The sequence below is a fragment of the Ambystoma mexicanum genome, chromosome 2q (assembly GCF_040938575.1).
Source record: "Ambystoma mexicanum isolate Mex_15411 chromosome 2q, UKY_AmexF1_1, whole genome shotgun sequence".
Taxonomy (NCBI): Eukaryota; Metazoa; Chordata; class Amphibia; order Caudata; family Ambystomatidae; genus Ambystoma; species Ambystoma mexicanum.
The window spans coordinates 1,130,911,693-1,130,929,518 of NC_090924.1; the positions used below are offsets into that span (position 1 = coordinate 1,130,911,693).

At 45.4% G+C, this 17,826-nt stretch overlaps 1 protein-coding gene across 13 annotated transcripts in view; it reads right to left on the reverse strand.

The window, feature by feature from the left end:
• Positions 1–17,826, reverse strand: part of HDAC9 (histone deacetylase 9) — a 497,607-nt gene that overhangs the window by 256,294 nt on the left and 223,487 nt on the right. The gene's annotated exons all lie outside the window — the stretch shown is intronic.

Below are 17,826 nucleotides of genomic sequence, written 5' to 3' on the forward strand. Positions count from 1 at the left end.
GTGAATAATTCTTAACAGTAAAGCACATAGATTTAATATTAGCTCTTTGAAATACGTTGGATGCAACTTTTTGGCAATTCAGGCATATTCTAAATCAGACATGTTCTAACCTACTGTTTGTATCAGGCCCATTCACTGAGTAAATTGTGTCTGATACGGTTCCAAAGCAAATCTGGAACTAAAGAGACATCACACCAGCTCATTGAAACCACCACTGATTATTAATAATAGCGCCAGCCCCAGAGCGAGAAGCAGGCAGGAGCACGGCCGTTCGGCCAATTTATTCAGCAGCGTCCACATTCCATTTGTCTAGACTAAATATAGCAGCGTTTACACAAGAAATCAATAGCACTGGCTGGGAGCAGAGCAAAGGCATGAATATTTCATCAAACCTAGAGAGGGGGGACGAGCGAAGGCAATCAGCGGCACTGACAGCTCTGTGTAGGTGGACTCCAGCCCTGCGGATGAGTCACACTTGCTTGGACAATGGCTCATCCCCTGCGAGTCACAATCAGACTGCAGGCACCTTTCTATTTTCGGAGTAATTGAGCTCTGAGCGACAGAGCCTTGTTATTTTTAAAAGTGTCCATGGATTTTCTCACATCTTCTGTGACAGGGACAATACGCCTCAGTAGGAAAACGAATGGCGACTCGAAAATGGCTGCTTAATGGATCCCTGGCTAGGCGCGGCAAGCGGGGGTGTTCCCTAAAACAGCAAAGCAAGGAAGGGATGGCGGTAATGCCGCAATGTTACGCATGTGGGAATTTGCGAGGCGCTGACTTCTCCTGTGGTACGGCATACGGAACGTGTGCAGAATGTACACAACCACTTCTGCTCGTGTGCGCGTCCAATGAAGTGTCAGAAAGCGGGCCGGGTAAGGAAATTTAAATATTCGTCAACACCCACATATTTGTAAATTTGGTGGGTACTCCTAAAAGTGTAGGTATGGTCTACATACACTTATCTGTGAACTTAACGTAGACACAAATGGTAGGGCTGGAAGCAATGAGGTCAGGGCGTGACGGTCTTAAATTGCTGTGATTTTCTCAGTGTACACAACCACTTCTGCTGGTGTGCGCGTCCAATGAAGTGTCAGAAAGCGGGCCGGGTAAGGAAATTTAAATATTCGTCAACACCCACATATTTGTAAATTTGGTGGGTACTCCTAAAAGTGTAGGTATGGTCTACATAAACTTATCTGTGGACTTAACGTACACACAAATGGTAGGGCTGGAAGCAATGAGGTCAGGGCGTGACGGTCTTAAATTGCTGTGATTTTCTCAGCATGTGTAGTTAGGAGCCTAAAATGTAAACATTTGAGGAAATACCAAAAAGGGAAATCACAATATAAACCTTTCACAATTCTATAAACCTTTTACAATTCATTTTTGAGAACTACTCATGGTGAATGTATTTGTTGTATACTGCTTATGCATGTAATATGGATTTAGTCAATACCATACTAAACACACACAATTTATGACAGGAGTAATTCACTCACAATGATACTTGGTAAACATCCCAGTAACACAGCAAACCAGAAAAAGTACCATTGTCTTGTGTTAAGGTTTGAGTTACCTACCTGTAACTCTAGATTCTCCAGCATGGGGTCTTGCATGGATTCACATGCTCATGAATATTCCCCATCATCAGGCGAAGAATCCTCGAAAAAAGAAAGCAGTTTCGCTTTACACTGAAAACTTCTTGTCTCCTCTATAGCCAATCATTATCCTTTGGGTCATACTACCCCCAGCCAATGGCACTCGCCCTCCTAAGCTCCATCCCTTCTGGCCATCTTCAGATTTGGGAGCATGCGCAAAGATGCAGTATGAACAGAGAAGAGCCACAGTGGGGAAGGAGAGAGGGTTTGCATGTGAATCCATGTAAGACCCATGCTAGAGAACATGAGTTACAGGTAAGTAACTTAAACCTTCTCCAGCATGGGGTCTGGCATGGATTCACATGCTCATGAATACAATTACACAGCAGTACATATACACACTCACAGGAGGTGGCAAGGTTCAACAGAAGCAATACACTTACCCCTGGAACATACTCACCTCAAACAAACAGGTTGCTTTGCACCCCTGCTGCCCGATCTGGGACTCCTCTCTGGAATCCCTTTCAAAGTAGCAGATCTCGTGAAGGTGGGGTAGACCTCCACGTAGGAGCCCTGCAGAGGTCGAGCAGGGAAACACCAGAGAGAAACACTGTCATTGCTATGATGGCTCTGGTGGAGTGGGCTCTCGGCCGCCCTGGAAGTGGTCTGTTTGCCAGATGAAGACAGTGCATGATAGAGCCAGAGAGCCACCTGGATATGGAAGCCTTAGACAGGGCCTTACTGTGTCCCACAGGTCAACAATTGACCAACAGCTGAGACTTCTTCTTATAATTCTTTGTCCGTGCCATATAAAACTTGAAGACACGAGCAACGTCCAGCAAACGCAAAGCCCTTTCTGCAGGCGTAGAATGGTTCAGAAAGAAAAGTGGTAGAACCAAAAGCTTGTTGAGGTGAAACCCTGAAGGAACCTTTGGCATAAAGGTGGCACAAGTCAGCAGCACCACCTTTGGAGCATGTAAGCTCAAGTACGGCTGCTTGCAGGAGAGGGCCTTGATCTCCCACGACTCGCCGAGGAGATGGCCACCAGGAAACTGTCTTCCAAGAGAGAAACTTCAGAGAGACCCGATGCATCGGTTCAAATGGAGTCCCCATGAACTTAGTCAAAACCACGTTATAATTGTATAATTATAATGTTCAGCTCCTAAATCGGGACATGAGCCTTCACAGGTGGAAAAGTCCTGAAAAGGCCCCTGAGGAACTCCTTGATGAGCATGTGTGACCACAGGGAGAGCTTGCCTGGCTCCCGGGTGTCACTGGATATGGCAGACAGATGAACCTTGATGGAGGCATGAGCTAGCCCAGCTTTGGCCAGCGAAAGCAGGTACTGGAGGAGCTGAGGAACCGTTATCAGCAAAGGCGTAATCTTCTGAGTCCTGTACCACACTGTAACAAGACAATGTAGAGGAAGCTCTGGCGTTGGCCAGGATCTTCTTGCACTCCAGCAGCAGGGAACAGTGCCCAAACTCTAGGGCAGCAGGAGCCAGGTCGTGAGGCGCAGCAACGCCAGGTCGTGGTGCAGTATTGTTCCATTTTCTCTGGAGAGAAGGTTGGGAAGTGGAGGCAGCTGGATGGATGGAAGCCACTGATGAGAAGGTCCAGGTACCAGATCTGCCATAGCCACGCCAGCGCAAAGAAGATCATCTTGCAATGGCAACGTCTGAGTGTGCTGATCACATGTAACAGGAACAGAATCGCGGGAAAGGTGAACAGGAAAAGACCATCCCACGGGAATGAGAAGACATCCCCCAGTCTCCTCGGCTGAGGATATCTGCTGTTAAACATTTGGCATTTGGAGTTACCGCTTTCGCAAAGAGGTCGATCTGGGGGGGCACACACCTGCTGAAGAGATGAGATGCCTGTGTCTCTTGGAGTTCCCACTCATGACAGGACCACAGCTCCCTGCTGAGCGAGGCTGCAATGGTGTTCTTGGTGCCTGCCAGGTGATGGGGGATGAGGAACATGTCCTGAAGAATGGGCCAGCACCACAGGGACTGGACTTCCAGAGAAAGATCGTGGGAACAGGTCCCTCCCTGCTATCAGGTGTAGAACATGGTGGTGGTGTGTTGTCCATGAAGATCCGCACCACTGAGGCTGTAGCGACTTGGGGGCCCAGAAGACTGTCTAGAGCTTCAGGATGTATATATACAAGTCCTTCTCCTCTGGAAGCCAGAGGCCTTTGGCATGAGACTGCCCTGTGTGAGCCCCCAAACCTTCCAGAGATGTGTCTGTAGGGACTGTCACCAGGTATGTAGGTAACTGGAAAGGAGCCCCTTGAGTCAGATGTGGCCGAGTCAACCACTAATAAAGAGCTTGACGCAATGCCTGATTGAGGGTAATCTTGTCAGTCCATGTGCCTTTGACCTGCTGCCACTTGGTGTCTAGGAACTCCTAGAGAGGCCGCATCTGGAGCCTGCCTAAAGGAACCATATGGATGCAGGATGACATCATGCCCAGCAGGGATTTGATGGACCGGACTGTTGCGATGGATGGTGTTGACAGCCGCTGAACATTCCCCAGGATGGCCTTCACCCTCTCCTTCGAGGGGGTCACCAGACATGAGATCGTGTTGAGCCGGGGTGCCCGGGAACAGAGCGATGACACCACGTAGGACTTTGGATAATTGATGGAGAGTCTGATTGAAGTTGGAAGGCACATGGTATCCTAGTCTCTTTCAGTCTAGAGTGAAACTGATTTCTTTTTACAAAGGTTTCCCAGCTTGATGACAGGGAATATTCACGAGCATGTGAATCCATGCTAGAGAACTAAAGAGCTAAGCTGAATTACTGTAATGTTGGAAACTGTTGCCTGCCTACTAAAGAAGCTGACAATCAAAGAATAAACAAATCACCCAAAGATACTGGGACTGACCTTGAAGAAACGTGGTCATGTTAAAACAAACCCTTAACACACTTTGCAAGCTATATAAAAAAAACTCTAGGATCAAGTTCAAGATCCTGTGCATCTTCCACAGTGCATTTGAACCAAAGACCTGGGTTATCTCCAGAAACTGGCCCACCGTTACACCTGAGAAAAGAACCTGCACTCGGCCAAGTTGAAAAACATGAGCCAACAGAATTTCAAATAACAAAAATGTCGGAACAAAACTCTATTGGTTTTGGACCCCAATTATAAAACACCCTTTGCTCACATTGAGAAACAAAACAAAAAGAAAAATACCAGAAGTAAGATGCTTCAGAATGACGAGTAATGGTTTAAAAGGGTAAACAAGTAAAGTTGTCCATAGCTGGTCTACAACCTCAAGGAAATAGACAATATTAACCATAGGCTCTGAATCATTGATGCAAAAAACCTCCCTCTTTCTTCCTCCTATACTTCTTTCCAATACCTTCTCCTTAGCCTGTTAATTACACAATTACCAGAGTAAAACCCACCACTTATTACACATCGATCCCTTCTAATATTGCCATGCTGACCATGAAGTACATTTGTATGCTCATCAACTGTTTATCTTGGCTTTGATTTCCAGGTGAGAAGGCGCTATGAAGTGGCTGCAAGGTAATAGAGGCACTCTATAAAACTCCTAAATGACCGAATAAGTATGATGTGCATTGCTTTTTGTGAAAACTATGAGTAGTCAACATTTACAAACAAATGTAGGTATAAACTGCAAATGACTGGAATTGCAGACATAACATATTTCCTTTGTGACCCAGCTCCTGTTTATTTGCCATTATACTTTAAGCATTTTACTACATTTTTAGCAGTCCTAGTATCTGGTTTTCTATCTTTGAGCACAGGTTTACTTTTCAGAGGCTAGTTTTGAGGGCAGAAATAATCTGTGTTGATATGGCTATATTTCTACCATCATTAAAAGAGCACCCTGGCAGGTGTTATCTGACTGAATGTAACACTCTCTAGTAAAAGATACATGGTCAAAACAATTTATTGCGCTGAAATACCTATTCATTAATGTAGAGAAAAAGGTCCTCATTCCGAGTTTGGAGGTAGCCTTGGCGTTATTAGCGCCATGGTTCCTCCAAAATCGGTCCGACTCCGGCCAACTCCGGCTTGGTGAAGGGAGTAATTACCGGTCCAGTCCGAGGTCGGCGTAGGGCACAATGGGAAGGCGGCAATAATGGTACCACAAATTGCGGTAATGTTATTGACCCCGGTATCCCTTTGCGGGTCCCGTACTTAACGCCTGGTAAAACCAGGCGTTAAGGGAGGGACCTGCAAAGGGACCTCGGAATGGGGTGCAAAGGGATTACCGGCACCGGTGTCATTACCGGTGCCCGGTATCCCTTTGCACCCAGCTTGTAATGAAGGCCAAAGCTAGGTAAAATGAAATTCACAAATTACTCTTTTAAAAAAAAACATGCTGTATTTGTAGGCTTTAATGCCCTTTTTTAAAGCCACAATGTCCACGCCCTATTAACACACCATCTGCATCAATAAAACAATATAAGAGGAGCAGGTGTGTGTACGAAGACAAAAGCCGTGTTTCTAAATTACAAGATATCATTTAAATGCGAGTAGTTCCAACTCCAAAACCACATGATCTTATATCTTTGAACTAATCTGAAAGTCGACAGTTCCAGTGTCTGGTTCACTAGGTGTATTCTGAAATATCAGATGCCTACACAGGCACCAAACCCCTGACCTTGGAACACATTACACCTAATATAAGGAAAAATAGCCAATTAAAATGATTCTCGATTCAACAGAATGTCCTCCTAAAAAAAACAGATGCTCTCCAACAACAGTAAGCAGAACACACGAAGTTCAGCTAAATATGTTTTGATGTATCGCAAAAGGCTATTTGAAATGCTGCACAAAATATGCATTTAAAGTGACCATTGGCAATACTCAGGGCCTGATTCACAGAGTGTTTTTCAATGGGATTTCGCCATTATAAAAAGCTCTGTGATCAGTCCCATAGTGTCTGTAAGTTCAGAAGTCTGTGTGGGATGAAAAAGAATTGAGACATCTGGATTCAGTATAACATTATAAATTGCTTGCATATAATAAGGCACCTTTAAAATGTATGATTTATGCATAATTCACTTTTTTAAAATAACCCTATTATGCATGAAAGGGCAGAAACATAAATGATACCTACAGATTTAGAATATTATTATGAATCTGAATATGTAATTCTCATCAATGGCACATGTGAGAAGTATTTCAAAAATAAATAGGCCAGTTAAAACGTCATTTACCTCGAAAGATAAGGGGGCTAGTTTGTATAAGACATCCTCTTACAGCACCAAATTCACTGGGCCAATGAAAGCAAGAAGCAGGATCATATGTTGGTTGTGAAAAAGTGAAGGGAACTTATGACAGCTCTGTCCAATCGAAAATCCTGCATCAAATGGATTTGCATATGTGAAGTTTACTGGGTTAATAAATTCAAACACATCAGAACAAGGGAGAGTTATTTGGGCATCATGGGGGAGCAAGTTAGCCTGTCCAAAAGGAGAGTAGGCGATTAAGATTCACACTGGATATGCTGATGGGTAAATCTCCATAACAGGGCATTATCCCACAAAGACCCGAATGCAGAGGCCTTTCCCCAGGCCAAATCAGATTACCCAGGAGGGAATTTGGGAGCAGGTGGACACACTGAGTTTACCTGGTGAATCTGCCCGATGCTAGCTGGTTTCCCTACCTGCCTCGGCCCTTTGAAAGACACAAATTGTTCAGTACTCTGACCTCAGATTATTTAGACATTTTTCCAAGAATTAATTAAATCCCATGTAGCAATTAAAAGTATTGTGGGAAATCCTGTTTAAAAACAATACCATTGAAATGGGGAAAACAGTGCAAGGCATTTGTGCCTTGTACGTTATCATTAATATTGAAATGCTAAATAGCCTCATGACAATAGGGATTTCCCTCCTGCAAATTGATGTGTAGTGGCCTTGGACGTCTCCAATTAAAATGCAGAATGACAGTCTTTTTGATTGGTTTCTGCCATAGTCAATAAAGTAATTGAAATCTATTCCTTAACTGAACAGGTGTATTGTGATGGTTAACCCGATTCCTTGGTAATAGTGAGAGCGGTAGACCCTGCTGTCCCAGCATTCCAAACAAAACAGAATTAATTATTCCTAGGGAACCCACGCGTTGACAATTGTTTGAAACCAATGCAACATTACAACAGATGTCAAATAGTATTGATGCCCCAGCTAGGAACACATAGTTTGTCATAGTTAGACTCCAACATTTTAGATTTTAATCAGTGTAACATTGGTGAACTATATGAAAGCAATACATTCCTATGATGCCACTACTTGTTAATGGCGTCAGAGAAAACAGAGAAAATATATAGTGTAGAATGGTGGGTACAGAAAAATGAAATCAAGCAATGTCAATTAGTGTGCCAACATTTTGATGTTGATGACACCTAGTGTCTCGAATAGTCATCTGTATCTGTTTGCATATGTATGTGTGAATTTGAATGGAAACATTAGTGAGATAACAGCAGAGCGATGTTCCTTTCTGTAGACAAACTGCCTGCATTTGTTTAAGTATTGCCAGTGTCTTCCCCAGCATTGTTAAGTTAGGTAACCACCTTTAATTCCCTATGTTATTATTATAAACAAACCAAAATATTCAGATTAAAGCTTCCTTTTTCTTGTCCCAGATTGTGGGTGGGATTGTTGCACTGAAGAGAGCATTTTGTATTAGAGATCTTGATCAATAAAGTGAACCACTAAAGAGTAAAGAACTATATTCTATAAATACATCTCACCTTCATGCCAAGAGCGACTGTGGCGGCATGAGACTCTTGCAGTGGAACGATGCATTGAAATGCGTGCATATGGCTAAGAGACAGCGCAGATCCTCTCTTCAAGGCACCAAGGCCAGAGGTTTGGATGGCTCTAGAAAGTAATTCCCCTGCACAAGCAGAAATGGTCATGGGGTACCTCAAGGAATAGGAGACAGAGGATGGCTTGCACATCAGAATGAACGGACTAACTGGGGTACAAGGAAGACATGGCGAGTGGTTGGTTGGGAAGCCTTCATGGCATAGACCATGAAATGCAGCGATGACAAAGAAAGTGGCATAATAATATTTGTGTATGGGATGTGTCATTTCTACTGGCTTCTGCAAAGCAACTCAAAAACACATATAGCATGACATCACTACAAAAATAAAATCATTTGTATGACAGAAAATGTTTTTAGTTCTGTCATTTAAAATGATATAACAAAAGCTCGATTACAGTGAGGCACTACATGTTATTATTATTTGTAATCATAACAATAGTATTAATAATGGGTGTTGAGGAGTAGATACACAAAAATCAATGGAAACAAATGTGGTCATCTGGGGGTCTGAACTTTAAAAGCTCACATTTGAAACAGTGAGATTATAGTGCCTGAGTTCTCCAGTTCTGATGCTAGCGGGGTTTGCCTATAGATGATAGAAGTGGATACTATGTGAAACTACATGGTTGGGCCTCACCACATTCCCCTTGAATACCAATGCAGTGATATTGTATATAACTGAGCTACAAAAAAATGCAAATCATGCCTTTATTTTATTTTAAAATATTCACCGACTGCATGCTTTGCGTGTTTTCAGGTTTTCCTGGCCAATAATCCCCTGAAAAATATGTGGGGTGTATTGACAAAAGAAGAGTTATTTATATTGAATAAAAAATTATAATTCATAATGATTGGAGGAAACATAATGAGATCATTGGTGGGGAGGATCTATCCCACAGCTCTTGTAACTGCAGTTACTCACACTTCTGGTCCAGCAACACTCGGCAAGGATGCATGCTTGAAGGCATATGAACTGCCTTTCACTCCAAGTGGCCTACATACATTGTGGACAGACATGTGGCTAGAGTGTGCATGTGCAGGTCTTGTTGAACAAGACGGAATCTAATGGTTGATATCTCCTCAAGTGGCTGTATCAGCGCATCATGGGGATATTTTCTGGTACAAATGGATTAACGTGCCAATAAAATACCTCTTTCAGTTAATACATACACTTGCTTTCAATTACAGTAGTGTCATCTTAGACTAAACTCTTGCCAAACGACAATGCATAATTGCAGAATGTGCTAAGAATTTGTCATGCAAATGTTAAAATAAACTTACAAAATCATGATTTTGTTGTCAGTTTGCAAATAGATATTTTAAATGTATGCACATTCAGAGAACGTCTAGGCATTTCCAGACTCCTGCTCTGCTTGTCTAACATGTGGTATTACCCCACTACAAAATCACAACTGAAGCAATTGCAATGCCGGGTTAAATATCTTTTTTCTACAATGCACTAGAAGCAGTATCTGCCTAAACAGGCAATGACATGAAGGTACCACTGTCACATTATATGAAGAAACATTGCAGAAGACAAAAACTCCTCTCAATTGAACGAGCTGAAAGCAAGAGACGGAATATGTTCTTGCAACTTCACCAATGAACCTTGATCCAAGCAATTGTAACAAATGTGCGCACACTGGAATGATCCACTTTGAGGATAGCATGTGCATGATATTTTTTCATGTGATGATCAGCACACCATCATGATTTTTATTAAAATAATATCTAGAAAATAAGGGTCAAGACACTTTGCAAATGACTAATGAAATGATTTCATGAGTTCAATTTGGTATGGTGGATTTGGAGATTTGGGCTCATGTAATACATAGAGAAGACAGTGGGCCTCATTACAAGTTTGGTGGTAAAAACTTGCAATTTGTTCCGGCAGCCGCAAATGGGCAATTACCGGGTCATTACGGCCCATTTGTGGGCGCCAGAAAAAAGATGCTCCCTGTTCTCATTCGGTCTCATAGGGCTGAATGGGAATGGGGAGGTTGGATGCACCGGCACCGTTTATAACGTTGCCGGTGCAGCCGACATGCTGTGCTTGCGGGTGCCTTTCTGCACGCCAGGTCTGACCTGGTGGGCAGAAAGGCCCTGTGAGCACAACTCGTAGTTTGCCGGTCCGGGAACTACGGTACCGGCATGCTTACCGGTACCGTAGTTCCCAGTCCAGCAAACTTATATTGAGGCCCAGTCTACCGTGAAAAATAATTAAATAAAACTGTTTGCACCCAGGATGGAGCCCCCGGGTGAGAATAGCTATATCATCATTGTAGAAGGGGTAATAAACCTGAGCTCTCACCAAGGATCTCGCTTCGCTCTGGCATACCTACGCTTAGTCTGGAAAGCCGCTACCGGCCCGGTACACCAGCAACGTTGGGGTGATTGCTATAATTCACACCACAGACAAAAACGTCCCTCGATCTTTCATCAGTCCGTGTCACGTTGTGATCCACATGTATTCCAAAATGTTCATCTTGCCTGGCAGCGCTTGACCTCTGAACATCAGCTAGATTTGGTGACTATGTAGACATGTGTTCGGCTGCAGCCGCGGCGGGATAATGTGTCCCACCAACGTTATGGCAGGACCGGGGGCCCCAGCAGAGCCCCGGCTCAGCCCCACTTTTTGGAGCCCACGTCAAGCATTGGCATCACGTGACAAAAGGTGTGAATATCTCGAAATATGATGGCAACTAGTACGAGTATTCAGGGATGTGATATTACCTCTCAGAGATGGGAGTACTTGGGAACATTAAGACCTATCTTGGCAAACGAGTGAGTACCCAGAAGGATCAGTAAGCCAATATTTGGCCAATGGCAAATGGTATGCGTGTCTAATCAAATAATGGCACTACCTGGCAAATGACAGCAGGTTTGGATTGGCACAAAGGGCAATGCCCAAAATGCAGGTCTGACATGCTACCGTGGGACCCTTTTTTGGTAAAAGTGGTACTGTTTTTTCGGCCAGAATGGGCCCGTTCGATGGGTTGTTTCACCGTGCAGCTATTAATATTCACATTTTATAAGAAAACTCCATCTTTCGTGGGTGATACTAAAACTGTTATTCACAAAAGGAAAGAATTGCATTTGCAAATGTGAGATACCTTTTCATTTGACCCTGAGCCAATTCTATGCCCCAGTCCGACCCTGAATGACAGGGGTACTAAGTCAAATTATTGAAATACTTTCCAAAGGTTGGCATCGTATGGTGGGAGTACCTTGGCATATGATGACAATGCCTACCAAGTTTTGGGAGAAATTGGCAAAATGAAGGCAATACCTGGCAACATCCTGGCATAGTTTGCGTGTACCCGGGGAAGTGATGTCAATGCATGGAAAATGAAGTGAGTACATGGCTGTACAATGACACGTATGTGACTACTTGGGCAAATAATTGAAATACATGATATATGCCACGAGGTACTTGGCTAAATGATGAAGATATATGGAAAATGGGGATGCCAATACATGTGTTGTGCTTGTAGGGCATGACCATAGTGATGACACTGAAGATGTCATCGATCGTGTAGAAGAATGGTGCAAGGGTCCAGCTATTGGCTTATTGTGGGTCTCTTTTGATGGTGCAAGTGCTAAATAAGTATACAAGAAATATGCTTTGGGAGAGTATCTTGTGCTCAAAACCAATCTTTTTGTAAGATTAATAAGTAGTCCATCCAAATATTATAACAATCCAAGAAATCCAATTCTAAAATCTGTTGTATTTATTCTTCAGTGATAAAAGACAGCCGACATGTGTTTAATTACATTTTCATGGCATCACTATACCCAAAATGATCACAGATTTCAAAAGATGTCACAATCAGACTAACTGGTTTGCTTGACTTGTCTGTGATTGCCACAAGTCCTTACACATCCTTAGGTATCGTGCATTGAACTAGGCATGTAGGATAAAACGTGGGAACCGTTAAAAATGTGGTCATGGGCCAATAATATTCCTATCACTCAGATACATATAAAGGCCGTGAGCCAATCTGGTAGCCCTGCAAATGTGGGGGTTCAACTGTTCTCCCGGCGTGACCATTACCTTGTCTGCAGTCAGGCATAATGGGGTTTATTACGAGTTTGCCAGTAAAATGCCGGTAATTTCGGCATTCTGGTATTATCGTGTCTGGATGGACGACCACCAGAAATAATGGTGGATCATAAGTCCTCGGGCGCACCACACCCCTGCCAGAAATGGTCAGCATCATCCGCTGGTATTACCGACATAACTGTGCTGTTAATACCAATACTGGCACTCAAACTGCTGGAATTACCATAACTGGAATTACCGGAGCCGGAATTAGCATCACTGCCAGAACAGGACGCTCGCTGGTGGCCATCTTTAAAACTGAATCCACTCTGAATACCCCACTTCTAAATGCCATCCACTGACACGGGAGCTGCCAAACATGTCTGCAGACAAGAAGACATGAGTCCCTGACATCTCCTTGCGCAAACCGAAATTCACAGAGGCAGGGCTGACTGCACTGGCAGACATTGTGCCACAGCCTTCACAGGCACTCTTTGGGGATGGCCACAGAAAAACTAGCCAGCAAAGGAAGACTTTTGGAGGTGGCAGAGAGGGTGACGGCTGCGAGGACTGTCCCCTACACAAAGAGGGACAGCCGCAAGCGCTGGGATGATCTGCAACTGAGGGTCCAGAACCTCATCTCCCATCACAGGAGGGAGACGTATGCCATTGGAGGGGGTACAGTGGCACCCCTCCATCTCATGTCCTGGGAGAAGGCATGCAGCTCCATCCTGCACATGGAAAGCATTGAGGGGGTAGGGACGGCAGAGGCAGGAGCTGGAACCTAAGGCATAGGTGGTAAGTACAACAAACCCCATGTAAAATCAAATATTGTGTCCAAATGCATGCATCCCCAAGCACAGCACACCTAATGTGCAAGTAAACTGGCCTAACACATGTCAGTCAGAGCAACTGGGCAGATCACACACATACATGTCAGTGGATGCAGGTAGACACAGCCAGACACAAGCACCATAGCAGAAATGTACAGCCCCACAGATGGACACATGAGAAGCACTCATGCGTGGCAAGGAAGTCCATGACATTATTCATTGGCCCACCGCACACACAAAAGAAAAGGCACTTTAGCATACCAACAGGCAATCTGCACCCCCACTACCTACATGTAGGAGCACACATGAGGTCCAAATCCCTGTGAATAGAGCAGGACCCACAGAAAGTTGCATGAGTGTAATGCAATCCCGCAGACATTGCCCGCAGATGACTAACAGCATGCCCATCCCTTCTCAACAGGCACACAGTCCACGAAGAGTGATGGAGCGGGACATTTGACATCTGCCAGAAGAGCAAAGTCCACACCTCCGACCAGCAGGCCCAGGGCAGGGCCACCTACACAACAATGCCTGTGTCAACCCCACCACCATCAGCCACCCCACCACAATCAGCCGCCTCATCATCAGCTTTGTCAGTCGCTCCACCATCAGCTGCATTTCCAACTACTGCTGCAAGTGACACATCAGCGGTGCCATTGTCTGTTATCCTCACCACACCAGTGGTCAGTGGGCCCATCACTGGTCAGCAGGGAGACACATCAGCCCCAAGAGCCACCTCTGGCAAGCCTGTCCAGGCCATAGTCTGGGCACCCCATGCTGATGTGCCTGCTGTGCCCTCAACACCACCAACGGCACTGCAGCCACTAGTCTATGGTGGCATTGTCACCACCACTGAGGAGGAGGATGACACATCCTACCCCTCCACTTGCTACAGCCCTGGCACAACACACAGCCCCTTGCCACTGGCCAGCAATCAGATCGCTGGTTGCACGCCTGTGTGCCATTGAGGACAGGCAGTCAGAACTCACTACCATAGGACACCGGCACTTCGACGAGATGCACCTGCAGGAGTGCATGCAGGCATTGATCTGCAGGTGCCATCAACCACAGTATACAATTGACCCTGCAGCACATGCATGGTCAGGGATCTGACCCACCAAGCTCCATCACCACCACCGAGGGATACCATCCTGGTACCCCCCAAGGCGCCATTACCAGCAACTCCAGACAAAGGAGCAGGCAAAGGGCACCATGGCAAAGAGGCACCACATTTGACTATAGAACACTGATAGGGTGCATCACTGGGTGATTGTGAGGCCAGGGATAGTTTTTCTTTCAGGGGAAATGTTTGGGTTTGCTACTGTTCCATGTTTCAATACAAAACATTTCGCTTGCAAGATATTTACAAATGTGCAAGGGGTGTGCAGAGTGGAGGATAAACTTTAAAAAAGTTCTCAAGCAGTTCTTGCCAGGCCATGCACCCATCCCTGGCCTCCATACATTCTGTGCGCACATGCATGGGACCGGCTGGTGCTGCCTCATCATTCTCTAGGGGAGGCATGTCCAGATCTGGGGGCAGGGGTATGTTGCGCCTGATGTTGATACCATGCATCATTTCACAGGCCAGGACTATCTGTCCAACCCTGTCTGGCCTGTACGTCAGTACACCCCTAGACCAGTGTAGGCATCTGAATCAGGCCTTCAAGAGGCTGAAGGTCTGCTCGTTGGCCAACTTGGTCCTCATGTGGGCCCTGTTATATGCCATTTCCTGCTAGTCTGGGTATTCCTCTGAGGGGTAATCAGCCACGGAAGCAGTGGGTATCCAGAGTCACCTAGAAGGAGGTAAGACTGAGGTGTGACTCGTGATGCAGTAGTATTGCCTGTCACACGTCATCTCAATGGTCCATCCGTGCATGCATGTCCCATTTCACATTGTGTCACACATTTTAACGTTCCAATCCTTGAATGCATATTGCAATGCTAAGGGGGTTGTCCAGTCTGACATGGTAATACTTGCACACATCGGACGGCCAACACACATTGCATTATGGTATCTGACTGTGAGGGCGCCATGCCATGTGGGTGTGGGCTGGGCCTGTGCATTGCCACTATGCGTGGTACATGATGGGAGTCTGGGCCACATGCGAAGGTGGTCTGTGTGGTATCCACGGTGGTGCGTTTGATAATTGTGAATGCAGTACATGCCAGGTCTGATGGCAGGGTAGTGAACCTCAGCAGTTATTTGCCAGTGTCTCATCCCATGTATTGTGGTGTCATTGGGTGGTGCAGCTTACAGCATTGCCATGGGAAACATTGCTGCTTGTTTGCCCGTCACCTAATCTTTGTCTGTACCCACGAGCTTACACAGCCAGCTCTGGTCATGTGCATGTCATTGGATAGGCACGTGTAAATGTGCATCACTGTAATGTGCTGTTCCCTGTGACTGTATGCAGAGATTGGACTATTTGTTGATGCTTTCAGTCAACTCCAGGCATGACACCAGTCTCTTGGGAGTGCCTCTGGGTGTGCATTTGATTCCCCTAGGTGGCCATGTCAACCAATTCACTACCATTGCAGGTGGTGGATTTTGCATTCTGATACCTGAAGTGTGCTGCATATTTTTGTCCTGTTGGTGTGGAAAGGCCCGGATAGTGACTGATGCATCCCCAGTCATGTGCTACTCCTGTGTGTTGTGACCTGTCATTTGAGGGATGCGCTTGTGTGTTCTGCATGTATATTGACCATTCTGGACATGCATTTGTGACACTCTTGCCCCCCCTTTGCCCGTCACCCATGCCGCAAAGTAGATGAGATTGTACATGTACATGTACTCACCCAACATCAAGGTCTTTTGTCCTCTGTGACGCTCCATGTAGGCTGGCAGTGTGCTGTTAGTATCTGCCTGTCAGAGAGGGTCCAGGGTGAGACCCTTGTGTGAGGGATAAACCCAGAGGATTCTAAACGCGGACACAGGGATCGAACCTGTGTTTCTCTGTGTCGCCTTGCTTCCAAGGCGAGCACGCTGCTGCTGAGCTATCCTCCCAAGACTTCACGCATTCACCTCACCACCTGCAGCCCCACCCTCCTCTTTCCCTTCCTAATCTTCTATTGCTCCTGCTGGTACTCTAGCCCCTGCAGCTGTGGGTTGGCCTGCAGCGCTTCCAGCTCCATGTTTGCAACAGACTGGCAGCATGGATGTAGGCAAGCGTATAGGAGAATGTGTGGCCCTTTTGTACTCTTTCTGTGTGTATTGGGTGCACCCGTGGCCTTATCCCCTTTACCTGTGTCCATTAACTGGCTGCACTGAGCTGTTATCTCTGCCTTGGTTTTACCAGTATTGCTGGTAAATATCATCCGGTATTACCAGCAAATCCAATTTCGTAATGTGCTGGTTATACCATTGTGCCGGTATTACCAGTGCAATTTTCTGGCCCATTCAATATTTTTGTTGCCAGTATTACCAGTGCTGGTAATTCCGGCGAGGCGATACCAGCGCCAGTAATTCCGGCAACTGTCTTCTGGCCAAATCATACTTGTCCAAAATGGTAAAAGTGCTGGTAAACTTTATTACCAGCACTTTTACTGTATACCGACAAACTCGTAATGAGCCCCAATGTCTTCTGACTTCCTCAAAATAACGGGCATGTGGTGGGAAGCGATTGGGAAGAGCTCACACAGAAAAAAACAAGCGCCAGAATAAAAATTAAAAAAAACAGTTTGGATGGCTTTCTCACGTGTGGAGCTGAAGAACTTGAGAGCTTTGAGAGGTGGGATTGCTGAGGGATGTTACACAAGTGGGCGGGGTTTACGCTAAATACATTGATACTCACGGATGTAGGATGAGCAAAGTGTGTTATTTATTTGTCATAATGAGGTTGTGTGCCCTTTGCTCTCATAGTTCGATGTTCACTGCTTCTCTTCCAGTCCCATTGCGCAGTGTCATCTCATGCTGCAACTGAAATCAGCTCCGCAGTGTGCTGCACTAGCCCTAAACACCAGCTTTGCAGGAACTGCTCAATTCAATACAGTGGCGAACAAAAGGGCATTGTGCGCGACAACACTACTACAGAGGCACACGTGACATGTGTGGTCTCCCCCCCCCCTCTCTCTCTCCGTGAATTATGCAAAAAGGGGAATTTTGCATTGAATTCAGCTTCAGTTCCTGAAAATACATTTCACACGTGCTCTGCTGTTTCCTTAGAGAGCTGCTATTTATAGCTGTGCTTCCAGTGACTCGTAACATTTGCATAATGTTCCTGTGTTTGACATTTAAAATGATGCCATTTTTCACCTCTCTCGCGCTCCCTCTGTCTCTCACACACCCTCCCCCCCTCTTCTCTCACTCTCACACACACACCACTCTCACTCACGTTCTCTTTCGGTCTCTCTCACTCACTCAAGGTAGCGTTCCCCACAGCAGTCTCTGATGAAAGATCATGTCACATTTTCCTGTCGCTAGTAACTGCCTTTCTGTTGCAGACAGTTCCGCCATTTTTAAAAAGAGCCAATCTTCGTGCGGAGGGTAAGACAGCCTGGTAATATGGCTGCAGCTCTTGGTAATGCCGCAGCCGCA